The sequence below is a fragment of the Balaenoptera physalus genome (assembly GCF_965194825.1).
Source record: "Balaenoptera physalus genome assembly, chromosome: 2".
NCBI classification, from domain to species: domain Eukaryota; kingdom Metazoa; phylum Chordata; class Mammalia; order Artiodactyla; family Balaenopteridae; genus Balaenoptera; species Balaenoptera physalus.
In genome coordinates, this window is record NC_138883.1 from 173,563,541 (window position 1) to 173,579,144 (window position 15,604).

At 43.7% G+C, this 15,604-nt stretch overlaps 1 long non-coding RNA gene and 2 pseudogenes across 3 annotated transcripts in view; all 3 read left to right on the forward strand.

Moving 5' to 3' along the window:
• The window catches only part of LOC309656462, a 1,106,578-nt gene that overhangs the window by 395,393 nt on the left and 695,581 nt on the right, over positions 1–15,604 (forward strand). The gene's annotated exons all lie outside the window — the stretch shown is intronic.
• On the forward strand, positions 34–15,552 carry LOC309656439 (small ribosomal subunit protein uS8 pseudogene; annotated as a pseudogene). Its single transcript has one exon. The product of its transcript is annotated as a small ribosomal subunit protein uS8 pseudogene (transcript).
• The window catches only part of LOC309656440 (small nuclear ribonucleoprotein Sm D1 pseudogene), a 436,073-nt pseudogene continuing 420,615 nt past the window's right edge, over positions 147–15,604 (forward strand). Inside the window, exon 1 of the transcript XR_014268286.1 lies at positions 147–150. The product of XR_014268286.1 is annotated as a small nuclear ribonucleoprotein Sm D1 pseudogene (transcript). The remainder of the gene's footprint in view (positions 151–15,604) is intronic.

The following is a 15,604-nucleotide window of genomic DNA, read 5'->3' on the forward strand; positions in this document are numbered from 1 at the left end:
CCCCACCCCCACCCCCACCCCACTGCAGAGTATCGAGGTGGTTCAGGTGGGCTGAACCCAGCAGGAACTCTAGGGCGAGGCTCTGATTGGCGTAAGCCAAACAGCCTGTGCATCTTTCTGGCCATGTGATTGGTGGGGGATGAAGCTCGTGTCCCAGGCATAAACCAATCAATGCCTGTCATTCTAATAGCTACTATGATTGGTTCAGGTTATAGAACGAGAGATGCGAGGTGAGGCGCTTTCTCCTCCAGGTTAGGAAAGAGGTGGTTCGTAACCCCAGTTGCTGGCAGCCATCCTGGAGGAGGAACTGAAAGCACAGATAAACGGAGCTGAAGTTCTAATTCCACCGCGTCTGATGTCTTCCTCACTCCTCGACTTTTCAGGTACGTGAGTCCTAAATACTCTTTATTAAGTCACTTTGACTTGGAGTTTCTTTTCGTTTCATTCAGAATCGTGCCATCTGACACAGATGATTTCTTATATTAGGCATATAAACCTAAACATTTAAGTAGACTTTTAAAGAACAAATTTCACGAGAAACTAAAACAGAAGCAAACAAAATACTCCACTGAATTATCCAAAGGGCTTCAAACGTCCAGAGAGCATTTGCAAACAAATTTGGATCTCTGATTTATGTGAAAAAAAAATAAAAAAAGTAAAATACACCTAGACCTGGGATTCCTTTGTTTTACACGTGAAGATAATCAAGATTGCGGTTAATAGCTTGGGCCCAGATGTAACAGATGCTCAGTTAATTGGCCCTCACTATACTGGGTTCACGTTTTAGCACACAATTGTCTTGGATTTTGTTGCTAAAAACACTCCTGTTTTTGCCAAACAACACTGTTTTGGAGGTTTGCCACCACAAACACAGAGAGCTTGCTGTGATGAAGATTTGTGCGTTTGGCGGGACCACGAGATTATAATAATGTGAGAGGCAAGACATAAACCTGTATGTCTTCAATTAGTCATACATTATCCAGCAGATTTAAAACAGCGGCTTCATTCTCATTAACTAGCAGCTAAGAGTGGAGATACTAGTGAAGCGATTTAGGACCTGAAAATGCACGGGAAGTTACGCTCTGTCTGAGTGTGTACACTTCCAAGGACATTCTCTCCATGTCCAACTTAATGTTCTACAGAGATCTTAGCCTCTAAGGACACAAGGCCAAAGCTAATTAGGAATCAGTTGAGATGTAGCCCAGTAAGGCTCGACTTTTACCAAATTGGGAAGATGGCAGTCGGGAGGAAAGTTAGCTCTCTAATCTGAGACAACCCGTGATGCTCTCAGCTTCCCTGTTAGCTGAAAGGATAGCACAGTGAAAATGGCAGCTCTCCACTCTGCTCTTAGAACAAAATATTAAGAAAATAGAAATCTGCCTGGCAGTGGAAAAAAAACAGATGGTTAGAAGATTTTACCTTCCATTTTTATTTCTTTTAATGTTAACTTCTGTATCTGACACTTGGGCCGTGGATAGGCTTCAGTCATATATTTATTCCCACAGGAATGAAATAAACCTGGATCTCTGCCCTGTTCTAGTAAAACTAAAGAGGGTGCAGCTCGTGTCTAGTACAAATGTGACTTCCTCTGAAAGCAGCGCCTGGGCTCTGAACACACGGTGCTACCAAAGCCAGTGTTTATGGGTTGTGTGGAACTTGGAACGTATTTTTTGATAGGAACAAATGGGATTAGCCCAAAGGCCAGCCCACCTGGTTTGCTCGTAGTGGCTTCGTAAGGGAACCGTCTATCACAAAACTCAACCACGGTGTTAACGGTGCTTCTGGGGGGAAATGGTTCAGACTGCACTTGGGTTGCTGTCCTTCTCTCTGGCAGCAGTGGGATTGGGGTCCTCCTTGGCTGTTGCGTAGGGACACAGAGTCGGTTGAACTCTGTGGAGAAAGTTGTTGATGGGTGGGAATAGGCAAGGACTCAAGTATGGAAGCAAATAGGATTGAGGGGCTGTGAAAGAGAAGACGAGAGAGTGAGGGGATGAGAAAGTTGGAGGCTTCTAACAGCATAAGCCCAAAGGTCTCTGCTTATGACTTGTCTCCTTTTCAGAAAATTCTTATCTTTGAGGACAACATCAAGGTTGCAGATTTTCCTAAGGTCACCTCCTAGACAAAGGAAATGATGGGGCATTCGTTAAATGTAAAGATTTGGGGTTTCCAGGGAATCTTGACATAAGCCTGGGCTCTTCTAACACAGTGGTTACCAACCAGGGTCCTTGGCCTCCTTAATCAATAGAAATTGATCGGAGGCCAGATAAGAAATTCAGGCAAGGCTTTATTAGGGCCCCTGCTGCAGCAGAGGGGAGTGAGAACAAGCAACAAGTTCCCTTGCTGAGGGAGGCAAGCTGGTTCCCTGTATGGGGTGAGGGTAGGGATGGGTCCAGGGGTCGGGCCGGAGGGGTGGCTTAGGTGTTTTGCCCACCACTTTGCGGTGTTGAGTGCAGGGGGCATGCGCAGTACCCCGCTTTTGCTCCTGACACCTTGTTTTTGCTCGCGGCTCTTCAGAAGTGGCAGTTGGGCTTTTTTTGGTCTTTTTGTATCTTTTGTCCAGAATTTGCCCCAACTGTGCACGCACACAGTTATTTTTAGTCCCTTATAGTTTACTTGTATTTTGTAGCTCAAAGAGACATTTGTCCAGGTGCAAGCATTGCAGCACTGCAGCAAAGGGTCCCAGGCCTGTCTCACAATGAACTATAGAATTCTGATTTTATTGAACACCTCATAAGAGTTTCGTGTATTGGACTTTTCAGCAGTTACAGCCACCAGAAAGAAAAGTCAAAATTGAATAGATGTCAGACATTACCCCGACATGGACATCACTCTAACCAAGACCTCATTATAATTTCATCTTCTTCAAGGCAAAACAAAATTCAGCTGCTCGTTGAAATGTGAGCAGAGTTCAAATTTTATTTTTCTTTATTTGTCAATTTTAATTTAGTTCAATTTTTATTTCCGGAAGTACACATTAATTTTTGCATGGAACACACAACTACACATCTTTTAAATGGTTGGTCTATGTGAACAAAAGCCACCTACAGAGAATTATATAAACTTGGGAGAAAGGTCCATACTGTCAAAGCACTCATGTCCCCCAAATCGTCAACATTCATTGCCCTGCAAGAATGAAAGCACAGGCATTAATTTCGGGTCCACTTCATAGTTAGTTGTAATGTGATGGGTGGCTTTTGAGAGGCGCTGGAGGGTTTTCAGCAGCATTCAAACGGCGATTTTAGGGCTTATTCATTTGAGAGTACTAAAAGCCTGAGTTCCTGTTTTAAGATGACAAATGCAAATTTTAAATATACTTGTGGGGTTTTTTTAAGTTTGAATTTTTTTTTTTTTTTTTTTTTTTTGGCTGTGTTGGGTCTTCGTTTCTATGCGAGGGCTTTCTCTAGTTGCGGCAAGCGGGGGCCACTCTTCATCGCGGTGCGCGGGCCTCTCACTGTCGCGGCCTCTCTTGTTGCGGAGCACGGGCTCCAGACGCGCAGGCTCAGTAGTTGTGGCTCACGGGCCTAGTTGCTCTGTGGCATGTGGGATCTTCCCGGACCGGGGCTCGAACCTGTGTCCCCTGCATTGGCAGGCGGATTCTTAACCACTGCGCCACCAGGGAAGCCCGAATTTTTATTTTTAAAATTTATTGAAGTGTAGTTGATTTGCAGTGTCATGTTAATTTCTGCTCTACAGCAAAGTGATTCAGTTATATATATACATATATATATGCACACACATTCTTTTTCATATTCTTTTCCATTATGGCTGATCACAGGATATTGAATATAGTTCCCTGTGCTATACAGTAGGACCTTGTTGTTTACTTGTGGGCTTTTAACCTATGACTTAGTTTATGAAAATGAAATATAGTTGTAAATATATAATATTTATATATAACATACATTTGTATATAACATTATAATATTCATATTATAGGTATTATTTAAGCTGATAATAATCCCTGATTATTAAATTATTATTTCTTGCTATGACACTTGGTCCGGGTTATCGTTAATGAAAAAGTGTCGCTTTCTGCCATCTTTCCGTGTCACTCTCATGGTGCCCACGAAGGTCCTGGCTGATGTTCTCAAGAGCATCTACGATGCTGAAAAGAGAGGTGAACCCCAGGTTCTCATTAGGCCATCCTCCGAGGTCATCATGCAGTTTCTAACTGTGATGATGGAGCGTGGTTACGCTGGCGAGTTTGAAATTGTTGATCACAGAGCTGGGAAAATTGTTGTGCACCTCACAGGCAGGCTAAGCAGGTGTGGAGTGATCAGCCCTAGACTTGATGTGCAGCTCAAAGATCTGGGAAAATGGCAGAATAACCTGCTCCCTTCACGTCAGTTTGGTTTCGTTGTACTGCCAACCTCAGCTGGCATCGTGGACCATGAAGCAAGATGAAAACACACAGGAGGGAAAATCCTGGGCTTCTTTTTCTAGGGATGTAATACATCTGTGCAAATAAAATGCCTCAGTGGACACACACACAGAGACACACACAAAGTATAATGTGTAAGCTCTTTGAAATTGGGAACTCTACCTTCCATGTTCTTTGAATCTCCTTAAGACCCAACCTCTTGCTCTCCATCTTTTTATATAAATCAGAATCTATTCTATATCCCGGCAGTGTAAGTAAGTACTCACTCGCGGTCTGGTTATCTTTCTTTACTCTGGTCTTCTTATCACCTCCACCTACTCAATATTCTAGTTATTCTCTTCAAATGTTGCTCTCTTTGTCAATATCGACTGTGAATCCTCTTAATTCTTTCTGATATTCCATTGTAATCAGCTTTGCTCACTTTACCAGCTTTCTGTTATCACAGGCTTCCTGAAATCCCCCCACGTTCCAGTCTCCTTGTGGGACAAGAAAAAATGGAACACAAACATTTGATAGCCATCGTCTGAGCACACTTTGTATATGTCAGGCAGTAGGATAGGTTCTGGGGATAAGATACAGTCTCTGCCCTCAACGAGTTAAAATCCAGGCAGATTAGCAACCTGGTAGACTCTTCCAGGAACTTCTGTCTCTCTGCTAGGAAGGGAAAGGGCTTGTGAATAGGTTGGGTGCTACCCACCCTGCCATATTTACCTATCAAGTGTGCCCCAGAGCATTGCATGGGTGCTAAGTAAATATGCCATTCCCCAGTCTCACGTTACAGAGGGCCAAGCAGACGGGCAGAGGTGGTGGCCATTTTATAAATAAATTCATTTCAAAAATTAAACACTCCAAGAACATTCCAATTTTCCTACCAAAAAGTCTCGTTCCTTTTTGACCACTGTGATTTGTGTCCATACTTACAGAAAGATTGCTTTGAACTTTATTTAATCAGCAAATCAGTCAGTCCACAAAAGTTTACTGAGCAGAGCTTGTGATGTGCCAGATTCTGGGGACACAGCAGAGAACAAAGCCAAGACCCTGCCCTCAGGAGTTTGCAAGCCATCAAGGAGAGAAGAGATGGGGCATCTGTTACATCGTCACTGAGCTCATTTCTCTTAGGCTTGGTCTGATTTAGTTCATGTCATGTAAGTCTATAGATTGCTGGTTTGCTTTGCTCAGTGAAAGCAAACTTGGAACTCAGAACTTCCAAGCCTGCAGGGCGTGACAAGACCCCTTAAAGTGGTTTACTCCGCAGCAGTAACAATGGCTTCTTCTCTGCTCTACTGTTGATTTTACTGGCTTTGTGTGGATTGCTTTTCAGTAGAGAGACAGTGGTAACCTTAACTGCCCTGAATTGAGTCACAATAGTCTTCTTTTGCCAAATTCTTCTACAAGATACTGTCTCCCATTCGTTGTGTACTCCTGTGAAACTCATAAAGGTGGACACAATCCACAATGTGACTAAGTTTTTCCAGAGGGATTTTGATTTCTGGGAAAACAAATGGTAAACAAAAGCCTGGGGTACAGCCTTCAAAGCACTGAAAAGGCAAATATTTAAGCAGAGTGGGGTTTGGGCTGTGTGAGACCACTCCTGGCCTCACCCTCATACAGCCGACAATTTCCTCCTACTCACTGAGGTCACGACGTGTCCCTCCATCCTCATTCAGGACCCTATGCAAACGCACGCTGGCAACAAGGACTTTCTTCAAATGGCACTATTAGTCTCTCTCGTTCTTTCTAACACTGTGACTTCCAGAGGGGATGAATACCATTCTGGCCAGGTGGTGTTCTGATGGATTGGGGGGTCTATCTAGTTCTTTTCGCCACCCCTCTACAACGTGGGAAAGAAGGACACCCCTGTTACTGACTACCTGTACCTGGTACTCTCTGATGCTTGAGGAGGGACGGTCTTCTAGGCCGATGAGGGTGCCCACTCGACGCTGTGGTGGTTAATTTTATGTGTCCACTTGGCTGGGCTGTAGTGCCCAGATATTTGGTCAAACGCTACTCTGGGTGTGTCTGTGAGGGTGTTTTGCATGCGAGTAACATTTAAATGGATGGACTTTGAGTAAAGCAGGTTGCCCTCCATAATGTGGGAGGGCCTCACCTAATCAGTTGAAGGCCTGAATAGAACAAAAGATTGACTTCCCCCAAGCAAGAGGAAATTCTGCCAGCAGACAGCCTTTGGACTTGAACTGCAACACCAACTCTTCCTTGGGTCTCCAGCGTGCGAGCCCACCCTTCAGATTTTGGTCTTGCCAGCCTCCATAATTGTGTGAGCCAATTCCATAAAATACATCTCTCTTCTCTCTCTCACTCTTTTTAAATAAGTTTATTTATTTATTTTTTGGCTGTATTGGGTCTTCGTTGCTGCATGCAGGCTTTCTCTAGTTGCGGAGAGCGGGGGCTACTCTTCGTTGCGGTGCGCAGGTTTATCACTGTGGTGGCTTCTCTTGTTGCAGAGCATGGAATCTAGGCACGTGGGCTTCAGTAGTTGTGGCTCGTGGGCTCTAGAGTGCAGGCTCAGTAGTTGTGGCACACAGGCTTAATTGCTCCACGGCATGTGGGATCTTCCCAGACCAGGGCTCGAACCCGTGTCCCCTGCATTGGCAGGCAGATTCTTAACCACTGTGCCACCAGGGAAGCCTCTCTCACTCTCCCTCTTGTACACACTATCTATCTACACACACACACACACACGCAGTACATCCTAGTGGTTCTGTTCTCTGGAGAAGTCTGACTAATATACTTAGTCAACAGATATCTGGGCTCCCAAGTGTCCTCACAGGGAGTCCTTTGGCCCCCAAACTTTGTCATGCTATCGCTCTAACCAAGTGATGGCACATGTGTCATGGCCCCTCCCTGAACTGAAGAGGCAGTCATGAAATTTGGAGGGTGCAAAAGAATATGGAGGAAGGATTGTTCTACATAGCAACCTGGGGCGGCTGAGCCCATGTACTGTGCCTGTGCCATGGCAATACCCCGGCTGACCCCTGGGCCCATTCAAAACATTAAATGCAATCCAACCAAACTTTGAGTGGCCATATATCTGCCATGACATTACGTTATGCGGCCAACTAGTGGACCTGTCCATGGATTGACTGAGTTAGTTAGAAGAATTTGGACCATTGGAACCCATTCTCGTCTTGGTCAAATTAAGCAATTAACACCAGGGACTTTATAAATTTATTTTTATTTACTTATTTTTGGCTGCGTTGGGTCTTTGTTGCTCCACGCGGGCTTTCTCTAGTTGCGGCGAGCAGGGACTACTCTTCATTGTGGTGCGTGGGCTTCTCATTGCAGTGGCTTCTCTTGTTGCAGAGCACGGGCTCTAGGCGCGCGGGCTTCAGTAGTTGTGGCACGTGAGCTCTAGAGCGCAGGCCCGGTAGCTGTGGTGCATGGGCTTAGCTGCTCCGCGGCATGTGGGATCTTCCCGGACCAGGGCTCGAACCCGTGTCGCCTGCTTTGGCAGGCGGATTCTTAACCACTGCGCCACCAGGGAAGCCCAACACCAGGCACTTTAAAATGAAATGTGACCTGCTTGCTAAAGAAGGATGTGGTGGCAACAGTAAACTATCTACGAGAGGTGCTTCTACCCAAGCTTACAAGGAGGATATTTTCATGGGGGGAGATTACATGGCTAGCAAAGGTTAATAATCTCCTTGTACCCTGGCTTGACTTGTGCTGGGATTACATTTTTGCTTTGCTTTCCCTATGGGGATATCCTCCAGAAGAAGGTGAGTCTTAACTGACATGTTTCCTGCGGTCGTCCCACTTTTCAAAGAGCTCTGCTTTCTTACAGTGTGTTCCACTCCGCCTCCTGCCCCTCCCCCCATTGTTTTTTAATATTTATTTATTTATTTAGGCTGTGTTGGATCTTCGTTGTGGCACGTGGGATCTCTTAGTTGCGGCATGCGGACTCTTTTTTTGTTTGTTTTTTAATTTTATTTATTTATTTATTTATTTATTTATTTATTTATTTATTTATTTATGGCTGTGTTGGGTCTTCGTTTCTGTGCGAGGGCTTTCTCTAATTGCGGCAAGCAGGGGCCACTCTTCATTGCGGTGCGCGGCCCTCTCACTATCGCGGCCTCTCTTGTTGCGGAGCACGGGCTCCAGACGTGCAGGCTCAGTAGTTGTGGCTCACGGGCCTAGTCGCTCCGCGGCATGTGGGATCTTCCCAGACCAGGGCTCGAACCCATGTCCCCTGCGTTGGCAGGCAGATTCTCAACCACTGTGCCACCAGGGAAGCCCCATGCAGACTCTTAGTTGTGGCGTACATGCGGGATCTAGTTCCCCGACCAGGGATCGCTCCCAGACCCCCTGCAATGGGAGCGCGGAGTCTTACCCACTGGACCACCAGGGAAGTCCCTCCCCTCCCACTGTTATCAGAGTTGAGCTTTGTTTCCACTGGTGGCTCTTGTTCTGATAGCAAGTGTGTACAAGCCATGGGCCTATTTACTCAGTCAAGTCCAATCAGAAGAGCAGTGATTCAAATCCTGTTGGGGCCGCCTTATTTAACTTAGTGAATTAAATACTTAGGGATAAGAGATGTATCTGGCTAGCTCAAGCTGGCAAGAAGATTCTCTCTGATTGATATATTTTAAAAACACTATCAATATCTAACTTTAAACATGTCCACTGTAACTTTCATTTCTCTTCCAAAAAAGATAATCAAAATAATATTCTTGGGGAAAGGCTTGAGCGCAGACTAAAATGTATTCTTCTTTCCCCTGTACCACCTAAAGGGAAATAATCTCAAACAGAATTTGAAGTCCTTGCCTGTTAGCCCCATACTGAAGGTACACTCATCACTGGATCAAGAGCTGTCACCCTGTTTGTCAAGAAGGCCTTCTGATTCCACAGATGACCTAAGCATATAACATCCCCACAGGTTACCTGGCCCCAAATATCTCCCAGTTTAGCTGACCACATAATATCAGAATTCAGTCCTCATTTTGTATCCCAATGTTGTAAAGCATTGTTCGAGAACAGCAGTTCACCACCCTGGCTATGCCCCAGAATCATTTGTGGAGTTTGAAAAAATGTATGTGCGCCAAGGCTCCACCCCTGAATAGTCTGATTCAGTAGATCAAGGATGAGGCCCAATGATCTGTAGTCTTAACTTCACAGGTGATTTTGTTGTCAGACCAAACAGCCCACTGTCCTAGACCTTCTTGTTCCGTCTGCCTACTGTACACAGACCATCAGCCATATGGGTTGCATCAACTGATACTCAAATGAGAACCCCAGAGTAGCACCTCTTACTCAAAAAGACACACGCTCTTTGTATTCACGACAGAATTCAGTTGTAATGACTCACTGTGGCTCGCTGGCCAGAGCCCTCCCTTTGGTATCCGTCATCATTCCACTCCTGCTGGTTCCCTGCCATCCCTGGCACCACTGTTACCCTAACAGCTGGTCAGTATTAAGGAAGCTATTACCATATACATATAAGGAGTTTTATAACTAGTGCTGGGCCCCGGGGAGAAGGAGTAAGGGGGAATTTGTGAGTCTGGGCTGGCCTCCAGATACAATGTACGTTCTGCTCAAGCCAGCTGCTGGAAGACCACAACTTCTGGGTCTCTGAGGTAACAAGAGATGCTATCTTCAAGGTCTTCACACCTCCATGCATTCTATTAATGCTTCTCTAGATCACCAAGACCCAAGACTCCCTTCTCCACCTCACATCCCTAAGTGTGTGCTGGAAGAGGTTGTGGGCATCCAACAGCATTAAAATCAGCCACTAGGAAGTGTCTGGGTCAGAGACGTAGGTGCAGGAACTCTTCTTCCACCTCAGAAACGTTCTAGGGAACATTAGGGTTGGCCCTGGGTACACTCTTGTAGGAAAGCTCCATCCCTCCCTTCCTGATGGGAAGGAGGCACACCTGGTGGGAAGTGGCGTCTGCATTCAATAAGCCCTTTGATGACTCAACCCACTAAAATCCATGGGTGCAATCCCTTTTAATAAAAGCTACTGCAACTGTTTTCTTTGACCTGGAGAATGTTCCCAGACTCTGTGCCCATCCTCTGGTTTCAGTTACCCTGGCTTCCTTGGCTTCTAGCCAGGGGTCACCCTCCTACTTATATTTTCTTTCCGTCTCTTCTCTTTAATTCTAGCCTCTTTGAATTTCTCATTGGATGTTCTATAGGTTTCTGACTTAAATTCCTCTCAAAGATGCTGGTTCTTGGGTCTCTAGTGGTCAGGTGACCTTTTCCCCAACACCCTTCCCAGGTTTGGGGGATGGAACATCACAACTCAGGCCCAACACCTAAACTTCCATTTTTGGGGGTAGGTGAAGGGGCTACACCCAAAACATCCAGCAAGACTCAGTAGGAAAATTATTGCAACTTCCTGCATGTAGGGAAAAACAGCACAAGAATACCCAGTCCCGGTGGGGTTTCTTCCTCTGATTGCCAGAGCAGTTCCACGAGGACTGAGTTATTTCTTAATTGCTTCATCATTCTCTAACTCCTGACTTCTCGTTTCTTTCATCTTACTAGATTGTTAGCCCTTTGGGGTAAGAATAATGTACTGTGTGTCCTCATAGTATCTGGTAGAGTCTTTTACTTGGAATATGGGACCAAATTACATCAATATGTTTAAACACTAAGAAATATGCAGATATACATAACTAGTGCTATCTCTATATACAGAGCTAGAAAGAAATGGGATGGCCTCAGAGAAATTTCTGTGATTTTTAAATGAAATGGACTAGTTGAATAATCAGAGGCCTCTAGGAAGAGTCAGTGAGAAGCTACCCAGTCCTTCTAGGAGGGGAGCAGGTGTCTTACAAATCCAAGAGAAGGATTTACTGAGAATGGCTGAACTCATGCTCAGAAATGAGAGCTACATACAATTGCCTATATATTTTGCCAGATCTCTCCCGCAAAGCTAAAAGGAACATCTAGTGGGTTATGATGACAATCTTTACTTTTTCTTCATTCATGAACCTATGATAGCAGTAACCTGGGTGGGTTAAAGACTCTTGTCTGGAATCTTCTTTCTCCAGGAATTTGTTGTGCACCAGCTGTGCTATGATTTTTTGTTTGTTTGTTTCAAAGTTCCTATAACTAAACCCAAAAAATAGCTAGTCTTATGTCACTGCTCCCAGTGTAGTCTCTAACTGATGAATCTTCATGAATTGATTTTTAGGGAAGATTTTGCTTTTCCCCATGTATTCTGCAAATACTGGCTAGACTCTTTAAATTGATGCTGCATCTCTCTGTCTCTCTCTCTCTCTACCTAGATTAAACTGTGTTTGGAGTCTCCTCGCAGGCTTTATTCTCTTTGGGCAACGAGGTTCTTTGTGTCCAACTAACATACTCAGTGTGTTGTTTTAAACAGCTTTGGGCGGGGGGTGTTCAGTCACTTTCTGCTTCGAGTCTGAGTTGAAAATGGGTTTCCATCTGTGCTGCCACGACACTTGCTGTGTCTCAGAACCCAGCAGCTCTGAGGCATTGTCTCCATCCACTCCCATTGGGCTCAAAGGCAGGGCCCGTGGGAGCCGTGGTTGATAGGGGATGAGAAGGAGGGTGGGCACTGCTGTTTGTATCAGTAATTGGAGATGACAGTTGTTCAATGATGGGGGAAAGGAATGCATTGTAAAAATCCCCTTTAATCCCTAATCATTTTTTTAAATCGAAACAATGCATATAATTTAATCAATGGAGAGCCAGTGGTAGATTCTGTGGACAGAGTAGGTTAAGAAAATGTACTAAGGAAATATGATTTTTGTTTCTAGGCATGAGACAAAATAGGAGGAGACAGAGGTAGGAAGGTTGGGGAGGCACTTTTACAGGAGCCAGGCCTATGGCTGCTTAACTGTGGAGAAAGGAAACAGTTGGGACCGGGTAATGGATTGGAAGGAGGGAGGGAAGAGAGACGATGTGCACCACAAGGTCCAAAAGAACACGAACGCTGCTGCCAACGCTTAGAAACCAGAGAATGTGGAAGTGGGATCTTTTGTGGGTTAATGAGCTGCCTTTGTGACAGCCCTTCAAACAAGAGGTCAACTGCCCACGCTCATTGGCTCGTATGTTCCTCAATCTTGGGTTCTTGAGTTGGCCTGAGCCCCAGCACTTCGCTTTGGGTGCAGACTTTACAGGCTGATTGTTCCCATGCTGCTTACTTTCCTCCAGACTCGCTCACAGCGGTTCATAGAACTCAGCTTGCTGCCAGCCTGTGTGCATCTTCAAGGACTCGCGTGACTTTCTGCCGCAGTTCTGTGAAAACAAAGCTGTATCGTCTCCAAGGGGTATTCCAGATACCCCCCATAGAGCTCCTCTAAAAAGTATAATGGTGGGTAGAAAGTAAGTTTTTCTTGAATCCATCAAAAAGTCTACCTGGTGGCCTTCTTTTTCAGTTTGCATATGGAGGGGGCTGTGGTTGGGGAAAGGAGTGAGAAACAAGGGACAACTCAGGAGACACATTTGGGGCAATGAAGAGGGGAGTACTTTCTGGTGTGGCTTGGCTTTTGTTTTGTTTCGGAGAGCCGTAAAGCCCGTGGCTCAATTTGGTTTTGATTAGCTGCAATTGCTGAAAAGAGACCCTTTGTCTTGGGCAAAGCCAGAGAGCAGTTGATAGAGCAGTAATGTAATCCCAGATACTTGATTTGGGCTCCTTAATTAAGGCCAACAGTGATAAGCACAGGCAATTCTCTGTAGAGGGAGCTGAGGCAGTCAGTGTAAGGGCCTGATTCAAAATGGTGCCAGATTCCAAAGATGGGATTTCAAATGTATCTGGAATTATGGCTCAGTGGATTCCGGTCATGTAGGTGAGCTGTTTAAACCAGAGAGCATGGGTTTCTGAATAGGACCGAGTTACAGGGTTACGTCTATGTTTTCATGAGGTCCTGGCCAGCAGCTGTGTGTGTGTGTGTGTGTGTGTCTTTGTCTATGTGTGTCTGTGTTTTGAGTTTAGTTCTAGGAAGCAGAGTTAGGGAATCAGAGGCTGTCTTGTGTGCTTCCACTGTTCCAAAAATTTTTTTCTGTCTTAACAACTCAGACATTCTAAATCTCATGCAGAAGTATTCAAAAATACCGTAACTGGAAAGACTTGAGTCAAGCCATTAACAGCTTGCTGGCACTAAATAAGGAAATGAAAGATGATCCCCCTGGTACTGGGGGATCTTTGTGTGGATTGTGAGGCTTTTCCTAGTCACAAGAAGAGGCTGCCCCATGGTTTGTCATTCCCTGCCACATCTGTCTTCCATGCAACTCCCAGCCCCTGGGTACTAAAAGAATAATGAAAATACCCTTTTCTTTTCCCTCCTCAAAAGATCTGGGACCCACCTTCACCCATCTCCTCTACAAAAAAACAAAGAAAAAAAGACATTTCCAAGTATGTATTTAAATTAGGAACAGTTCCAATTCTTAAGGAAATTAAATAAAAATAAAACCCCTCAATTTAAGAATAAGTCAAAAAATCTATCATTATGATACAAAGTTAATCACATAATCCTCATAAGTAATGGATAAAGTTTTAGCACATAAGTCAGTCTTTGAAATGATGACATCACAAATGTCGGTACATTCAACGGGATAGAAATGTGGAGCATCTCCAATTTTTACTGACAGCACTAAGAGCATTGCATGCTAATATAACTGCATAGCATGCCTTTTATTAAAGCAATTATATTGGATTTTCCATGCTAATTGTCAAGATGTGAAAGTACAGAAAACATGCATGGGGAACATTTTTGGTAAATTGATAGCATGTCATGTCTTTGGGCTGGAAGATTTTCTCATATTATAAGAACTGCTAATATTTGACCTGACCTATATTTTGGGAATTATACCATAGCGATTAATAGTTCTAGAGGCTCTATTCAATTTTTTTTAAATGTCAAATTGGAATGAATGTGGTTTTTTCCTTATCATGAAACCAGCACATTTATGAAGAAATTAGAATATACAACTAAGCATAACAAAGAAAATAAAAGCAATCTATAAGACTTCCTCCCCAGAATTAAGTCCTCTTAAAACCTTGGTGCATACTCTCCCATGTCCTTTGCTCTGTATGCATGTAGTAGGGTGACCTTCTGTCCCAATTTGATGACTGAGGAGTTTCCTGGGGCTTTCAGTTATCAAACTGATCAGTTCTGGGCAAAATGGGAGAGTTGGTTGTGTAGATGTATTTGTGCATGTGCGTGTGCGTGCACGCACACACACACACGCACACACAAACATAAACCAACACATACACATGCATTAATAAATATTGTAAAACCATTTTTATTAGAAATGTCAAGTGCTGGGTCAGCCCTAAACTCTTTCCATGCATTATCATGATTCCCAGTATTCAAGAGAGCATTTTTAAAGCTTAGAGAGGCACTTTTTCATTAGTGTGTGTCCTGTTATATCCTGAGTCTGTTTCCTCATTGGGGCAGGGTGGTGGTCAGCCACGTCTATGTATTTTTTTCTATTTTGTCATTTCCTTTTTAATTTCAGTTCTGGTTTTCTACATACAGAAATTGTAAAATTTTAGGTCAGTGCTATCATTTTCTCACTTTAGGTAATGCTTAGAAAATCTTTTTTCCATCCCAAGGCCATTTAAAGTCACTTAGAACTTTTACTAATACTCTTAAAATGTTTTTTCTGATTTTTTACTGAGATATAGTTGATAAATAACATTGTATTAGTCCATGGTATGAAACATAATGATTTGACATATGTATATATTGCAAAATGTTTACCACAAGTTTAATTAACATCCGTCATGTCACATGGTTACAGTTTTTTTCTTATAATGAGAGCTTTTAACACTACTCTCTTAGCAACTTTCAAAATGCAATACAGTATTGTTAACTATAGTTATCATGCTGTATATTATATCCCAAGACATTATCTTATAATTGTAAGTTTGCATCTTTTGACTGCCTTCACCCATTTCACCTCACCCCCTGCTTTAGGCAAACACCAGTCTGTTCTTTGTATCTATGCTCAGTTTGTGTTTTTAGATACCACATATGAAAGAAATAACACAGTATTTGTCTTTCTCTGTCTGACATATTTCACTTCGAAAAATGCCCTCAGGGTCCAGCCATGTTGTCACAAAAGGCAGGATTTCCTTCTTTTTTGCGGCTGAATAATATTTATATATATATGAATATTCAGCCATAAAAAAGAAGAAAATTCATATATATATATATACACATATATATATACATATATATCACATTTTCTTTATCCATTCATACATCAATGGACACGTGAGTTGTT